At 41.6% G+C, this 16101-nt stretch overlaps 1 protein-coding gene across 1 annotated transcript in view; it reads left to right on the forward strand.

The window, feature by feature from the left end:
* The first annotated feature begins 3695 nt into the window (after positions 1-3695).
* The window catches only part of fam222ba (family with sequence similarity 222 member Ba), a 30339-nt gene continuing 17933 nt past the window's right edge, over positions 3696-16101 (forward strand). The window contains exon 1 of the mRNA XM_077505181.1: positions 3696-3851. The gene's annotated coding sequence lies outside the window, so the exon portion shown is untranslated. The remainder of the gene's footprint in view (positions 3852-16101) is intronic.

The raw sequence follows: 16101 nt of genomic DNA on the forward strand, positions 1-16101 counted from the left end.
CGGTTCAGGATAGTCTTTGCATTGACGACACTGCCTCCTAGCGGCAATATTGAGTTGCAAAACGAACATTTGAGGAAATTTTTAATTGTTGGGATGAGGCTGTAACATAACAAAATGTGGGAAAAGCGTCATAATAATGATCACCACCTTTGCTTCTGGGCTTCTAGTGCTTATTAGTGCGTCTTACACCATTTAATGTACATTTGCTTATTGGTTTATTTTTGTCCTTTTCCCCCCATTTTATGTTCACATACTTGTTCAAATAAACAAAGACCGTGCTCTTGTAAGGAAATTCAATTTTAAATGACATGTAATATGAATATTGTTGGAGGGAATGCTCATCTATTTTACATTAATATACAACCTGTAAAATTGTGTATGTTCACTAAAATGTTAACTAAAGTGGGCAGGACTGAGACCTGAAACTCCACCATATCACCGTTTTGTTTTGTAACAGTCTTCCTGAATCAAGTCAAGTGTGCACATGCGCAGTGAGAAGATGGAATAGTCCACTGTATGCAATATTAGTGCTTAGTACAGCAACAAAAACTCTGTATTGGTCCATCATTTTTCTTGGCTTGTTCTCATTAAGACTGCAGGTGAGCTAGAGCCCATCCTAACTGACTTTTGATGAAAAGTGGGTTACACCTGAACTGTTCATCAGCTATAATTCGCATTGTCGTAAACATAGACAGAAATAAACGAGATACATTTGACGTTAACGCATTCACTCCCAGCCATTTTCATGTTCTATTGCTATAAAAAAAAAAAAATGTGTCTCTTTCATCAGGGAAAAAAAAAAAGTACAGTATATATTTGTTTTATGTTTTTATGTTTTGTAGCAATTATCATTATTCACAAACCTGTTGAAAATACTGGGAAAAAGAGCTTGTTGCAACATGGACCTGGTTGATCTCTTATACTTTGCTGCCACCTGCTGGCCGTTTTTTTTTTTATTGTAATAAGTACCATCGCTTTAAGTGACCGCTTCAGGTCAGAAACCGCATCAAAACCTTCATACAAAAACTCTAGCATAGAAAAAACCTAAAAAACGTATAAATACGTTTTTTGTGTCGTTTTTTGGGAGTGAATGATTTAATCATCTGACTTAAAAAGATACTTTGTTTGTATTGAATTGATGAAGTTAACATGTTTCAGTTGCTGTGCTCAAGGCAGGCCGAGCAGATGTTTCCTCGTCGTCCAAACACGCCGGCTGTTTTGTTAGTCCTAGAGGACTCGCTCAGGGTGCAGCACACACCTCCGGTGGGGAAGGATGATGAAGGATATCAGGTAGCTCACAATCTGTCATCATCAAACACTAAAAGCTCTTCAACCGCCGACGAGCAGGACAAAAATGGAGCTTTTACCTGACACTTTACTGCAGAACTCAAAGTGAAGCAGACACCAAAAGGATATTTGAGGATCAGTAAACTTTTCCCCCCTCTGCTTTCCTCCCACTCTCTCCCTCACTCACATTCATTCAAGGCCTGCACCCCCTCAGGGCTTTCCTCACATGGCCGTTTCACGTGGGCGTGTATCAGACTGCTCTCTATGACTGCATTAACTTTGGCCTTCAGGAAGAGCACTCTCGCTAAAAAAGGCTTTGCCCGCAGACCATTTAATCATAAGCTGTAGCCCACATTGCCATTTGAAGAGCACTTGCCAATGAGGCTTCACGTGTTCCGATGAAAACCCTCTCCGTGCTGCGACATTTCAGTCAATTCGATGTAATTAACGCGCGGCGTGTGGCGGACTTGACAGGTGACGTCAGGTATCAGGTTTTATGCTCCAGTGCTAACACTAGTTTGGATTAGACATGCAATAACTGGCAGTGTCTCCACCACTAATACTAAAACTAACTAAAAGAGCATATTTGAAATAACTAAAATTCATAAAAACTAACAGAAAATTAATTAAAAATAACTACATTTAAAAAACAAAACTCAAAATGAAATAAAAACGAACTATAATGAAAATTCCAAAACTATAATAACCCTTGACTCTCCACTAACAAGACATGGTTGCTCGTGAAGAATAACAAAGTTCACGGAATAATAAGCACATGAGCCATGGAGGCATGTCAATGGGGAACAGAGGTGGGGAAAAAAAAAAAACAATGTGTCAGTGCACCAGAGCATCCATCACGCCCTGATTGCATCGAGAGGCGTGATGGCGCACAGCTGGCTGGCTGCAAGGAGACCCTTCCTCCCTTGTCACACGTTCTTAACAGATTAATGTACCGATACGTGACTTTTGACTGCTTATCAATCAGACGTTTCTCAATATCACGATCGACTTTTGCGACAGACCCCCAAGGTCCCTGGACCCAGCAATCACTGCTCTGTCCTTGTTCCGGCTGCTTTTTTTTTTTTTTTTAAAGAGGCACTTTAACCCCCAAACTAACCATATAGGTCACACTCACTCTCTGATTGTACAATCTCTTTCACAGTAGGGGACATCAAGTAAAGACTTCCAATCGATGGAACTTGTCTGCCGAGGGAATCAATAACGCCTCCCTTTGAAATCATCGCTCATGTCGCGGATGAATATAAAAAAACATAATTGGGAACAGCGTTCGTTTAACATCCCGTATTGATGTCGTCTTCGCGACGGAGCGAGTGGGCAGCATTCTGCATCATTAACTTTGTATTATTTCTTGATGGAGCCTGCTGCTACTGCTGCTTCCCCACCTGCTGAACTTTAAGCGCTGCGTGTGATTGGGCTTTCATGCCGCATTTTCCCTTCTTTCGCTCCCTGATGTGGAGAGGGAGGCTTGCAGGCTGAATCGAGCATTATAATACGTGTAGTGCAAGCTGGGTGATGGGAGTGAGTATTTTCAATGGTTTATTTCAGGAATGTCGGAAAAGTTTCCCTAAGGTCCATCCATCGCCAGTCATTCGCAGCGTCACTTTTTGGTAATTTTTTTTTTTTTTTTTTTTTTTTTTTTTTAATTTTTTTGCTTTTGTCAGGGTTCTAGTTTTGAGTGGGTTTTGTTTGAGTTTGTCATGATGTTCCTTCAAGTTTCTGTTATGATGTGGGGGGTAGAGGACCTTGGTGCAGGGAAACAGGGCGAGGAGGAAGAGGTGCAATCTATAAATTGATTTAATTAAACAAAACAAGGAGCTAAACAAGGATCTGGCTTGGGGTCATCCAAAAAAGAAGCAAGGTAAAACGTGAGGGAACGTCAGGGCAAAAACGGGCAGCATGACGGAAGGAAAACAACAATGAATCGACACAGACAGAGGGGAAACAAGAGACTAAACACACACACACACTAATTGACACAATGAGACAGAGCTGAGTAAGTTTTTCAGATTTTCAGTTTTACTAGAAAATGCGATGGTGCTAAAGGAGGGCTGATAAAAAATGATTTATAAATATATTTTAGAATAAAAAATAAAATAAAAAATAAAATAAAAAATAAAATAAAAAATAAAATAAAAAATAAAATAAAAAATAAAATAAAAAATAAAATAAAAATTTAAAAAAAAATAAAAAAATAAAAATCAAGTACAATTCTGAAGAGGCTTAACTAGGCCTACACAGGCGGGGCAAGCCCACCTAGTGCCAGTCTAGCGCCACCATGAATAAAACGTATGTCGAGACCATCGTAAAAAGACCCCATGTGTGCACTCATAAACCGAGTGTACCTTTAAACAACTGGGTAGACGTCGCGTCGTAGCGCGCATGCGCCGGAAGTTGCCTGCCGCAGACAGCAAGCAGCAGCGGCGGCGGCGGCAGCAGCAGCAGCAGCAGCAGTGATTCGGCAGCGCAGAGAGACGGGAGTAAATCTGTCCGTTTTGAACCATGGCGACCAACTAAAAGATGCCTTTCGCAGAGGTTGACGGAAAGTAAGTAGTCGTGTCTTTGTTGCGCGCTATTCGTGCTCCCTTCTCGGTGACACCTCCGCCACATTTGCTCGCACGTATTTTGGGAAAAGGCGAGGAGGAGGAGAGGGCAACAATGGGACTGTGTATGTTTGAGACGTGCTAGGAGGTTAGCTAGTCTGGAGCTGGCCACTCAGCTGGCAGTGCACTCTTATTACTAGCAACCTGCGGCTTTGTAGCTCCTCTGTCTCTACACACCGAGTGGCCGGTTTCACGGTTATTTTAACTCGCAGTGCATTCACGCTCGAAGCAAAGGAGCATTGAATGGAACCGGTTCTTTATTGGTACTATTCAGATGCTTAGCTAGTTCTTGTGACAACAGTTGTGGATTTACGACCATTTCCGTGAGAAATTATCTTCATATTCATTCAGTTATGCCCCCGGCGTCTTGTGTGGTTTAAGTTGCTTACGCTATTCCTGTCAAGGCTTTACTTAACCACAATTAAGTTATCTCCTATGGAGCTGTTTTGACGTTGGCTGCGTTTATGTTGATGGTGAGTGGGATGGCTTGTTATCCACCTGCAAAGGCAAGTGTTAAAGGTGATAACAAAAGGTTGACGTCACCGGGCCGCACATCGACTTCGGAGGAAGAAGAGTGACGAAGAAGAAGCAGAGATAGTTTGTGAGGTGCAGCCTTTTTTTCACCACACCGTCTAATGGTTCGTGTCTGGACAGAAGTGGTCTGTCTCTGATCAAATTTCGGGTATCCTAAGGGCGCACTTAACTAATGGGATCCTATCGATGTTTCTGCCCCCTCAGAGTCTGATCTTTGCACGGCGGAATGTTAATGCCGCTGCTGTTGTTTTTTTGGGGCTGCTCCGAGTCACGTTTTATTGTAATGTCATGGGGAGGAATTATTCCCAAGACTGGACTATGGCCGGAGAATTTAGAGGACTGCTTTCCATATTGTGAGATGCATTGAGCTAAAATAATGCCTTAATATAGAATGACAGAGGTCAATTGTTTGACTTGATGACAAGCTGGGATGTGGCAAGAGATTGAGCGTGAAATTGCTTTTCCAAAAGTACACTTTTGCAACATAGCTTTCTTCACTTACATTTTCCAAAGAGCAGATAATTAAATTTCAGTGTGTGTCGTCGGGGAAACTCAGGCCCCCCAGACTCTGTGCAATTATCGAGTAGAAGGAAGCCTTTTTGCAACGGGGTGCTATGTTTCCCAGCGCAATGAAGATTAATTAGGTCTTAGAAACAAATGACTGTAAGGCCTCTCCCATCTGTAAAGTGCTCGCATGTCACCTCTACCAGAATAAAGCCTTTATCATAGATACTCAGAGATATTGTGATGCTAACAACACGTGTATTTGCAGGTCAGTATTGGCAAATTTGCTTATTCCCAGATGGGTTTTTGAAACATATCCTCTGTTATTTGCTGGAAAACTCACCTAATCGCTGTTTTGTCATCAGGTCAAAGCAACTCCAGTATCACTTTAGCGCCATCTTTTGGTGTCTTGGTGCTGATATTGGTTTAAGGTGATTAATTACTCACAGATTTTCGGTATTTGCTTGCCCAGTGCATGTCGAACATGAAGGGTTTCAGAAACCTCCAATTGAATTTCAAAATAAATTTGTCTGTGGGATGTCGTGGTAGAGTCGGCCTGTCGGCAAGACAAAATCAGGCAATATTAGAAACAAGACATTTAACACAAAACAATTAAGATATTAAAGCTAGTCAACACAGAAAATCCAGAAAAACACGGCACCTGCTAAACTTCAGATATAACTATTGTACTGTAAATATTTGTATGAACCAAAATTCTAGGCACCAAATATAAAACCATTAAATGAAAACTAGAAAGTGAGTGTAAACGAATGTCTTCTAGTGCTACGTGTGCCATTTGTTACTTCGAAATGTCGTATATCAGTGACATGCTAAAGCTATAATGGAAGCTAATCCGTCAGTGGCTACATACTAGCTAGCAGCCATAGCTAGCACTTAATGTTAGCAGTCATCTCTGCTGTTTGGACGTCATTGTCACTTCATTAGGAATATGTCTACTTACTTAACCTAACTCCTGGTTGAATAGTCTTCACCAAACATCCAAAGAAAATGCTGTAAATAAACAGACTTAACGCTTGGGCGTTTGTGTACTTTGCGTGACACGTTGTTTGGTTATGGATGATGATGTTTTGTATGAGTTCACCCTCAAGTTTTGGTCAGTTTCCCGCATGCGGCAGTGACTGTTTTCCAATTTGGGCTTCAGTCTGAAAGTGATTTGTGCATTTTGCTTATCAGCTGCGAAGCTCGCAGACAAGACTGAAATGTCAGGATCACCTGGTTCATTTGTTCATGTCACGCTGGTCAGCACGCTAGAAAATGAGTGCTCTCCACCAAAGGGAAATGCCACTCGTTCGTGAGTCATGTGCTGACTCTTTGACCTGTCACCACAAAACCGAGAGTCTTTGCTTGAGGGCAGAAAAGCAAGTTTGCTTTTCGGCTTTGCTGCCAGCCGCTGACAAATGTGTTGGAATGTATTGATTTACAGTGGAGGCAGAAGAGGCCTATTTGCTTTTTAAAGTGCAGCATCTTGGCATTTTTGGCCTTCGGTGTGCGTGTGTGTGTGTGCATACAAGGCTTAGTAGAAATAAAAAGAAATATGAACAGCATGCCAAGGTTTAAAACGTCTGTCATGCACAATCATATCAGTACTTGAAATTTATATTACCTTGGATCCAAACAAAATTATCTATGATGAACCTTTACCCTCTCGTAGTTATTAAGATAAGCATAGCAACACGAACTTAGCAGTTTTGAATGTGATTTGTGATATGTTTCATTAAAACACGCACGTTTGGGCAAATGAATAGCATACTTATATCCAGCCGTCCATTTTCTTAACCACTTTTCCTCATAAGGGTCGTGGGGGAGCTGGAGCCTATCCCAGCCGGTTTCGGGCAGTAGGCGGGGTTAGCATACTTTTATTTAAAAAAAAAAAAAAAAAAGGCAAATTTTTTTTTTGTGCTTTTTATAGGAAATCTTAGAAAGTGAAATTAATGCAAATGTAACATTCTTAAACCATTTAACCACTGCAATAGTCACGTTGTAAAATAACACTATATATTTTTTTTTAAAAACGTGAGTACCGTATTTTCATGGCAACAAGGCGCACCGTATTAAAAGGCGCACTCTCAGTTACGCTTAGTGCTATTTCTGTATTTAAGACACACATAAGTCATTATTGGGCACAGGCACGGTTAAACATACGCTAGCTCAAAACATGGTAGCATGCTTTCACTTGCTAGCACATGTTTTCAAAAAGGCGTTGGAGCAAAAATGAGTTTGGTTGTACTCTATTGAAGTATTTAACAATGTAAACAGTGAATTTGGTTGCACTTGGAAGTATTTAACAATGTACTCGCGTTACTTTTGATCAATCCACAAATTCCTCAAAGTCCTCATCTTCTGTATCTAAAACGAACAGCTGGGCAAGTTCTCCATCAAACACGCCAGGTTCCCTGTCGTCATTGTAGTATTGTCAGAGTCAGTCTCGTTACCGTGCGGATCCTCAGAAATGTTGCCCAGCTTTTGCGAATGCTCCAACATTAGTGCAAGCTGACACATTTAGCCCAAGCTTGTGCATTCCATTCATAAATTGTGACATAACTCGCTCTAGTCTTGCAGTTCCATAAAGTGGAAGCAATGAGCACCATGACGTCCTACTGTATCTTATATACAGGAAATCCGGCCCAGATTTAATAGGAATATCCTTTTAAGAAAAACTATTACAAATAAAACTAGGTTTCTATATGAAAAACAGTTTACAAGAAGGGATAACAAACAAACAAACAAACAAACAAAAACATGCTCATGAACAGCACCTTTGGCAGAGGTAAATATTGGGCATAGGTGCACTCACTTCAGCTCACTTGAGCGGACTCCTCGCAGTGAGGGGAGTACAATGTGAACCCACATCCACACACAACTTTCCAAATGCCAAATTGACCGGATTAAACTAGGAGCGACCTCCGATTGGTCTCGCAAAGTAAAAGCAATTGTTCTTGAGTGGCTCCCATTGAGGCCCACATGCTTTATGTTGCAGAAGGTCCTGCGCTTGTCAGCAGAACAATCTGCTGCGCAACATTAAGACTGCAGCAATAAGAGGATAATATCAAAGCCCTACTTTACGTCTCAGACATCACTGCGCAGCTGCGAATAAGAGTGGCGAGAACTTGCAGGCACTCTGCTGCGCTCATTAAATACCAATGATTAGTCCTTCGTCATTTTCCCCGCACCCTGTTATTGTTGACTGAAACAGCCCGGCTAACTAGCACATGTTTTCTGGAACAAGCCCGATTTAAAAGTGGTATTTGAATTGGAAATGTGCAACCAGGCTCTTTCCCCAAACCTAATTTCCCTGCAGGGCCCGGTGGATGTTAAATCTCCAGCAGGTATTCCCTGTGAATTTTATGTGCATATATAGGAGATTTTTATTTTCTGCACCTTGGTACTTTTTGAAGTGCAGGTTGTCCCCATATTCCCCTTTTTTTTTTTTTTTTTTTTTTTACTGCATGTGCTCTCTGCAGTAGAGTGAAGTATCAGGCACGGAGCAGATGTTTGGTGGTTTTTGGAGACAACGGCGTGAGGGTCAAAAATAGATCAGGGAGTAAAAAAAAAAAAAAAAAAAAGTGGGAGCGAATGGGGTGTTGTGGACAAGGTGGCCCAGGAAATGACCTGCAGGGGTCAGATGGCATTTGCTTTGTACGAGGTATTTAGCCAAATGACTTCAGGCACTGCATGCATGTTAGTGTTTTTTTTTAATTTATTTTGTTCTGTGAGGATTTGCATGTTGGCCAGGCTGACCAAAAACAAAAAGTTCTTGGTTCAAACCTGAAGCTGCCACCAAACACCCAAGACCAAAGAGGTCTTTTAGCAATTGTTGTGTCTTCATCTGGAGGGCAATCGTGGAAGAATGCATGCCTCACTGTGACATTCACGGCCGAAACGAGCGCCATAGCAGCAGCGGGAGGCACGAGGGCATCTCGGTGTGATCAGCCTCGACGGAGTCACTGGAGACAACAGAGCTGTTTATCCGCCTCCATCAGCAGCAGAGGAGCAAGCCAGATGCGGCGTTCTGTTTATGGCATAAGATAAGGCCGTCTCAATCAGATCACTGAGCCTCTCCAACCCCCCCAAAATACGCTCTCGCTCTAATAAGAGACGGCAAGGCAAGCCACATATTACATCCTAGGCAATGCTAATAAATGTCATTATCGCGTCTGTTGCTGTAGTTCCCCCAATGTTCTTGCCAAGCGTACAAATCAGGGCATCATTAGCTGGAGCTGCAGAGTGCTCTGAGGGTGACCCAGTCTGAGGGGTCACAAACAATGCACCAGTAAAGCCGCTGCTGGTGAAGCTTTATGTACACGCTCACACTCGCAGTGAGTTCAATGTGTCATACTTGGCACTAACGTTAGATAAAGCTTCCAGAGGATTAGAAAGGGGGGGTGTAAAAGGCTGTCGGCTAATTGGGCTTTATTTTTAATATTTCAAACGCTTCATTAGAGACTGCATTTCTCCTCTGTTTGAAATCCTTTTTCGGGACAGGCCTCACAAGGAGAATAACAAATGATGTCAGGGTTCGTCACAAGATTGAGCTTTATTTGTCTAATGGAAAGCTTGAGTTGCGTGACTTTTGATTAATATTTTGATATTTTTTTTTCCCATTTTCTCACATTCACATGTGATAGCAATAAGCCTGAGGTATTGAAACGATTTATATTTGTAGCTACATTTCTGAGACTGGTAATTAGTGGCTAAATTTCCTTCATTGACTAATTTGACTATGGGGAAAGATAATTTCATCTGATAAGAACTCTAGAATATATTGGTTTTTGATTTTTTTTTCCCCAACTGTTATTACATGCCCTGGAACAAAAAGCAGATGGAAAAAACAGTGAAATGTTCTTGGTCAGCATAAATGCAGTTTGAGAAAGCTGGAAATCTATATCTAATAATAACAAGATTAATAATAATAATCTAATATCCATGCACGACTACACTTTAGCATAGCAATTACCTTCACTGCATGATCAGTTACCGTGAAGAATTGTCAGCTTCACACAGCATGTCAACCACCACTGTCTGGACTTCCTGTTCTGAACAATCAGATTTGGTCAGTGTGATATTCTCAAGAATCATTCTTGTATTTTTTTACTTACTTTATTTACATTTTATCGCAGTGAGCACTATTCTACAGTATCCAACTTTCTGTCGCGTTTAAAAAAAAAGGATTACAGAGAATTTTTTGATTACATAGTTTTGTTCTGTGTGGGCGACTTCTTCTTCCCTCAAATTTACACCAACTCAGAGCAAGTTGTGTACCACCATCTAGTGCTCCGGAATAGAATTACAGAATATAGGAGATTTAGAACAACGTGTTATTACCAGGACAATAAATAAATAAATACAGGGACAGTTAGCCTGGAAAATGTGTTCCTAAAACTCAACCTCAGAAACAGTTTCGTTCACATTTACTGGTTAAATTGTAGGCATATTTGAATGTTACTTGAAGTACTTTATTTTTTGCATCTGAATCATTTTCCAAATATTTTGAATGGTATTTATTTGGCCACTGGATGTTTTGTTTTATTTTGTTTTGATAAATTTTTTGAATAGATTTTATTGTGTTTTGTGTCTAAATTGAGGAAAAAAATAATTAATAATTGTAACCAAAAACACGGTATCAGGTTGTTTGGAGGCTATACAATTGTGTCCATATATTGCACAGCACTACAGCCAAATAGTTTTGCTCTATTTCCTCTTGATGCTTTTCATCCTCCTGTTTGCTATGACAAAATAACCCGTGCAAGTATGGTATGTAATCATGGGGAGTCTCAAAAGGTCTGACTGGTGGAGGAGGCTATACTGTAGCTGTGCCAGGAAGCTGTGTAGGCTCCTTTGACAGAGCTGCAGAGGTGAGGAGTCAGTTGGCCCTTTTCCGTGACCCTTCCCCAGGCCCGAGTTGTGTGGGTGTGTTTTCATTTTTTCTGTGTGCGTGCGGCGCGCTGGAGAGCAGGCGGCACTTAGAATGGGGCTCTTTATAACCTCCTCACCCTCTGGTCCTGTTTGCACCCATTGTTGGCCCTAGTGAATGGTATCGCCGTGCCCTGAAAAGTAACCAGATGACATTCTTCCTGTTGTTGGAAAGGGCCCGGGGTTGTGTTGTGAAAGGCAGCTGAAAGGATCGGCTAAGATTGTGACCTTCACAGGCTAATCTCCGCCATGTCATTCAGTGGGCTGGTTGAAGCAAATGCAGACCTCGTTTCTCTCTGATAGCTGTGAAGCGAGCCAATCGGCGTCCAAATTCCTACGTTGTGTTCAACACTTCCACTACACAAGGTTTTTCATTTAAAGGAACTTAAATGGCTGGCCCATTTTTCACTCAAAAATTCTTTATACTGAATGATTATTCCAGACAGGCAGCTCTTCTGACACCTACATTTTCTAGACAGTCTCTCCGGCATATGAGTGAGACTTGTGGCATCACAAAATGCCCTTGTGAAATACTACCACTGCTGTGAATTGAAAAGCACTTAGTGAGGCCATAAGCATCAGTCGAGCCCATGTTGTTTATGTCTTCAGCAAATGGTGTTTCATGGAATGTCCAGTGGCGCAGTTGTCACTCTGTTATTGTCTTAAAAGGAGAGGACCACACTTGATACCACTATTAGCATCAAGCTAATAGTTCTGCTGCAGGGAAAAAGCATATTTGTTTCATGTACTTTAAGATGGTTTAAAATGTATACCTGAGGGACTTGTCTGATCTTTAAAAGGGAACATTGAATGGGCTGAACATTGTCACGTATGTAATAGGTCTGTATGTAAAAATAATATCAGGTCAAACTCAGTAGTGATTTAAAGTTTTTTGTGATGGCTTTTCAGTACAAGTTGCAACTTTTATTATTTATGGGCGGGGTCACTGACGATAAGACTGGCTTGCTTTCGCATCTAGATGTCACCTAATGTCCAAAAACCATAACCAATTGTCATCAAAATTCATATGCACGGATAGGGGTGGGGATTACCTAGCACCTGACGATTTGATTCGTATCACATGATTCGTAGGTCATGATTCGATTTGATGCCGATTAGTCCCAATACGAATTTACAAGTCGATTGTTGCAATTTTTTTTAACTCAAATTTAGAAAATACTAATCGATAAACTCGTACATGTACACTGCAAGATTTGTATGAAAATGTATTATTTAATTGTATTTATCTGAAACTTCAGTCTTATAACTGTGAGGCACTGTATTTAACAAACCGGTTGTAATCTGTTCCGTATTTGAACAGCATTGAAATAAAATATTCAGGTTTACACATTCTTCCATACTTAAGGGATGTTTTGTTGAATATTTTTCCATCAAAAATCAATTCGAGGATTGCACTCTGTAAATCGCGATATGGCCAAATCAATATTTTTATTTATTTATTTACTAATTCAAAACACTTTTTAAACCTTTTTTGTGCCGGTTGGTTCTGTTTTTACAGGTTAAAGTGGACAAGAGAAGGGATGTGCATGAATTTTGGTGATGATTTGTACATGTTCAGTAATATTGCAAAGGAGAATTTACAGATTTTTTTTTTTTTTATGATTTCTCCAAAACATTGGTAAACTTTAAAATGCAACCTAGTTTCATGATCTTGATGAAAATATGCATAAACGCCGTTTTGAGTGAAAAATGGGCCATCCTGGCTTAACATCCGATGCTCTTATACTTACCGTGGCAATGAGTATTTTATTGCATTCACTTGGTTGACTTTTTGTAATAGATGAAATATACTTTGCCTTTTTATTTGTTATATTCACTCTGAAGAGCTTTTCTGACTCAGGGCCCTTTTGAAAGACACGCAAACTTCCTGTGTCAAGGATGTGCCACCTGTATAGGGTTAAGATTTGGGTCAGATCTCTCACAGGAGTCTCCGGGGCCCCTTTTTCTTCATGGCAGAAGGGACTGACGTGGAACACGCCACAGAAAGAAAAGCTGTCAGGTTCTTAGGGCGTCTTTTGTCTGACATCTTTCACCGATAAATGATTGGCATATCTCCTGCCATTTCCCCCTTTTGTTTGCACCCTTTCAGTTTCAGAGCAGATAATAAAATTGACCACTATGCGTAATGTGGTCACAGCCGGCGAACACACAAAAGCACACGGTTGTTTACAAAGGAAGCATTGAGTTAGAAAAGGAAAATGTCAACTTTTATCACGCCACTGCACAACCATTTTGCATTAGTCAGAAAATATCCCCCGAAGTAGTAGTGCTACATCCGCAGAATGAGATGGGAATGAAAGTGGGGTGGGGGCCCAATTTGAAAGACATTCTTGTAAGTATTCATGTGTAAGGAGTCCTGAGGCAGGTCATGTTGCTGTGTGACAGGCAAGCATTCGTCTTGCTGAGTAGCTCACTTCCCAGGTCTCATTGCAGGGATTTGAGTGTCGGCTTTCTGTAATTAATATCCAGTAGCCCCCCCGCACCCCATCACTAGACCAGGTGCCGCTCGGATCTCGTCGACGTCTTTTTCTCTTTGTATACATATCGGCCGACAGTGTACATAGAAACACGCAGGCCGGAGCCAAAACAAAGACGGCTTTAATCATTCCTGTGAATTTGAATGCCGCACTGCTGATGGAAAGCTTATTGGTAAAGGATGTGGTTCGTTTAGTCGACTTTGTGTCAAGCACCATTCCACTCATGTCCTGTGCTGTTTAGCAGAGCTCGCGGCTCTGACAGATTGCTGTCCCGATGGGGAGATTTATCCAGCCAGTGCTGCCAAAGGCACTGACACCATCATTAGGCTTTGATCAGCTGCAGTCTGCGAGAGGAAGAGGAGAGAGTAATATTCTTGATCTAATTACTCTGAGACATTTCAGGCAATGTAATATGTGATTTAACCTCTTCTCAGAGGCTATAAAAGGAAGCTGGGTTAATCTTCCTGGCAACCTCGTTTCCACGCAGGGGAGAGTGCCTTAAATTTCCCTTTCCCATGAAGCTGGTAAAAGCCAGTGTGACGGTACAGTTTGTGCTGCGAGTGCTTCGGCATTGCTCTGACCTTTCTTTTAATGCGAGCGGCGGTGCTGTGTGCATTTTGATGCTAAAAAAGCATCCTAGTCCAAATAGATGGGTTTTGTTTCCCCGCTCCTCTCTTTTCATGCTGCAGAGTGACGAGTTGCGAAGATTTGATTGGACAAATAGATAGCAACTGCAATGGAGGGCTTTTTGGGTTAATCAGTCAAACATAGTTAAACAATTCTTGGGACATGAAGAGATTAGTCTCGCTTGCCCTGAGCTCATCTGAGTCCTTTCTCGCTCGGCTTTTAGGGCCAAAGGGCCACAGGCTGTGGCCTGGCCCTCTCCATGGAGAACCACATACTCGGCCCTCAGCATGCTCCATTGCTTCTGAATGCCCCACGACTCTCCTCTCTGCTTTTGTTACCCAGCACAATTGCAGTGATGGATTAGCAAATTAAATGCAGACCTTTCTATTCATGGCCACCCTCTTTGCAAAATCTTCTCGGGATCTATCCCACACCTATTTATTCTCAGCTCATTAACTGTGTTTATTTTAACTGTACCTTTTTATTGCCAAAACGATTCCACTGGGCCTCGGCCGACTTTTAAGCCTCTGGGCATCTTTTGTAGTCTGGCTGTACATCTTGGACTCTGTCTTCCATTTTTATGATTAAGCGTTGATCACACTGATGGATAGTGACCATGACGTGATGATAAGTGACTTCTGTCATTTCTTCCTCCATGTCTGTAATGACACGAGGATAATATCAATATGTATCTCCCTTACTCAATGCCCCTTTCAGAAACCTAAACTGTTCTTGCAGTTGCTTTTCTTCGTTAGAAATTGGTACTTTCTTTTACCCACAGATTTGTCATGCCAGGGTTAAATTTGGGTCATGCAGGGGTTATGTTTGGGTCGTATCAGTATCTAACGCTCCACACTGTGTGACAGTCAGAAGGCAAAACAAAAGTCCTTTAAAATAATAGAATTTATCGGCCTAAATGACCAGCTTTTCTTAGTGGTTGAGACATCAGGTTCTGCTGTCTGTTCTCACTTGGAGCCCCGCTACGTGCTACCTGGTTGCAAATATTTCAGACTTAGCCGTGCCAGACCTCCAACAGACAGTGTGCTGCTCTCACATCGAAAGTCTCCTGAGTAAGTTTGCTTCTCTTTATTAAAAAGAATCTCACACACTTTTCAACAGTAAATGATGTAGTCCCCCATGAAAGCATGCTGCACGGAGGAAAACCGTCAACATGGGCCGGTTTTTTGCATTTGCAAAGTTGTTGGTAAATCCCTAAATCTTTTGTCAACATACAAAAAAGAATTCCAGTGACATGACCTGCATTGAGGGGAGGTTGTGATGCACACAAGGTCAGAGCCACAAATGTGTTTATGCACATGGTAGCACAAAGTTAGGCATTCATCCTCCATTTTCAATAAATTCCATGTTATAAATAGAGCGCTAAGATAAGATAGATAAGAAGAATAAGTGACTTTCAGCTTTTCCCTGCTCTGGCTCACCACAGCGAGTCACTTGTACGGTTTGTTTGGTGCAGTTTTTACGCTGGATGCCGTTTGATTATTAAAGTAGTTCCTGTGTAATGATTTTCCCCAAACAAGCAACTAGCATCCCGCTCATACATTTAAAAAAATATATATATTCATTAATCACTACCATCTTTGCATGAGTTTCCTACCATATTTTCCCAATGAGTTTGAAACCTGCTTTTTGTCTGTTTAGCACAGGCCAATCCTCTCTCACCCTCCCTTTCCCTTTAGTCCCTCCTCCGCTCTTGTTTGGAGGGTCGACCACTGTGCTCTGAAGAGACCCCAATTAGCAGGACGAGTGGGCCTCCTGAAGGTCACTCCCAAAGCATTGGTGTGAGAACAGAAGCCTTCTGGGTGGGTCACAAACGGCCCCAAGTTAGGTCCCTGAGAGTCTCGGCTGTATTTAGAACACAAAAAGCTCTCTTTCGTGATGTATAAAAGTGCTGTTTTTGTTTTATTTTTCCATGTTAAGAAGGCTGATATGTTACAATATCTACAAGATCCATTTGTCATTAGCTCCAAAGTCTCCTGCTTTATCAACCCTGTCTGGTGTCGGCTATCTCGGCCTGATTGATGGTGCTGTCCTTATTGCGAGGAACGGGGGTCGATGGCAGAAATTTGCTGCTGGGTGCA

This window comes from Festucalex cinctus, chromosome 18, assembly GCF_051991245.1.
Source record: "Festucalex cinctus isolate MCC-2025b chromosome 18, RoL_Fcin_1.0, whole genome shotgun sequence".
In the NCBI taxonomy this organism is placed as follows: Eukaryota; Metazoa; Chordata; class Actinopteri; order Syngnathiformes; family Syngnathidae; genus Festucalex; species Festucalex cinctus.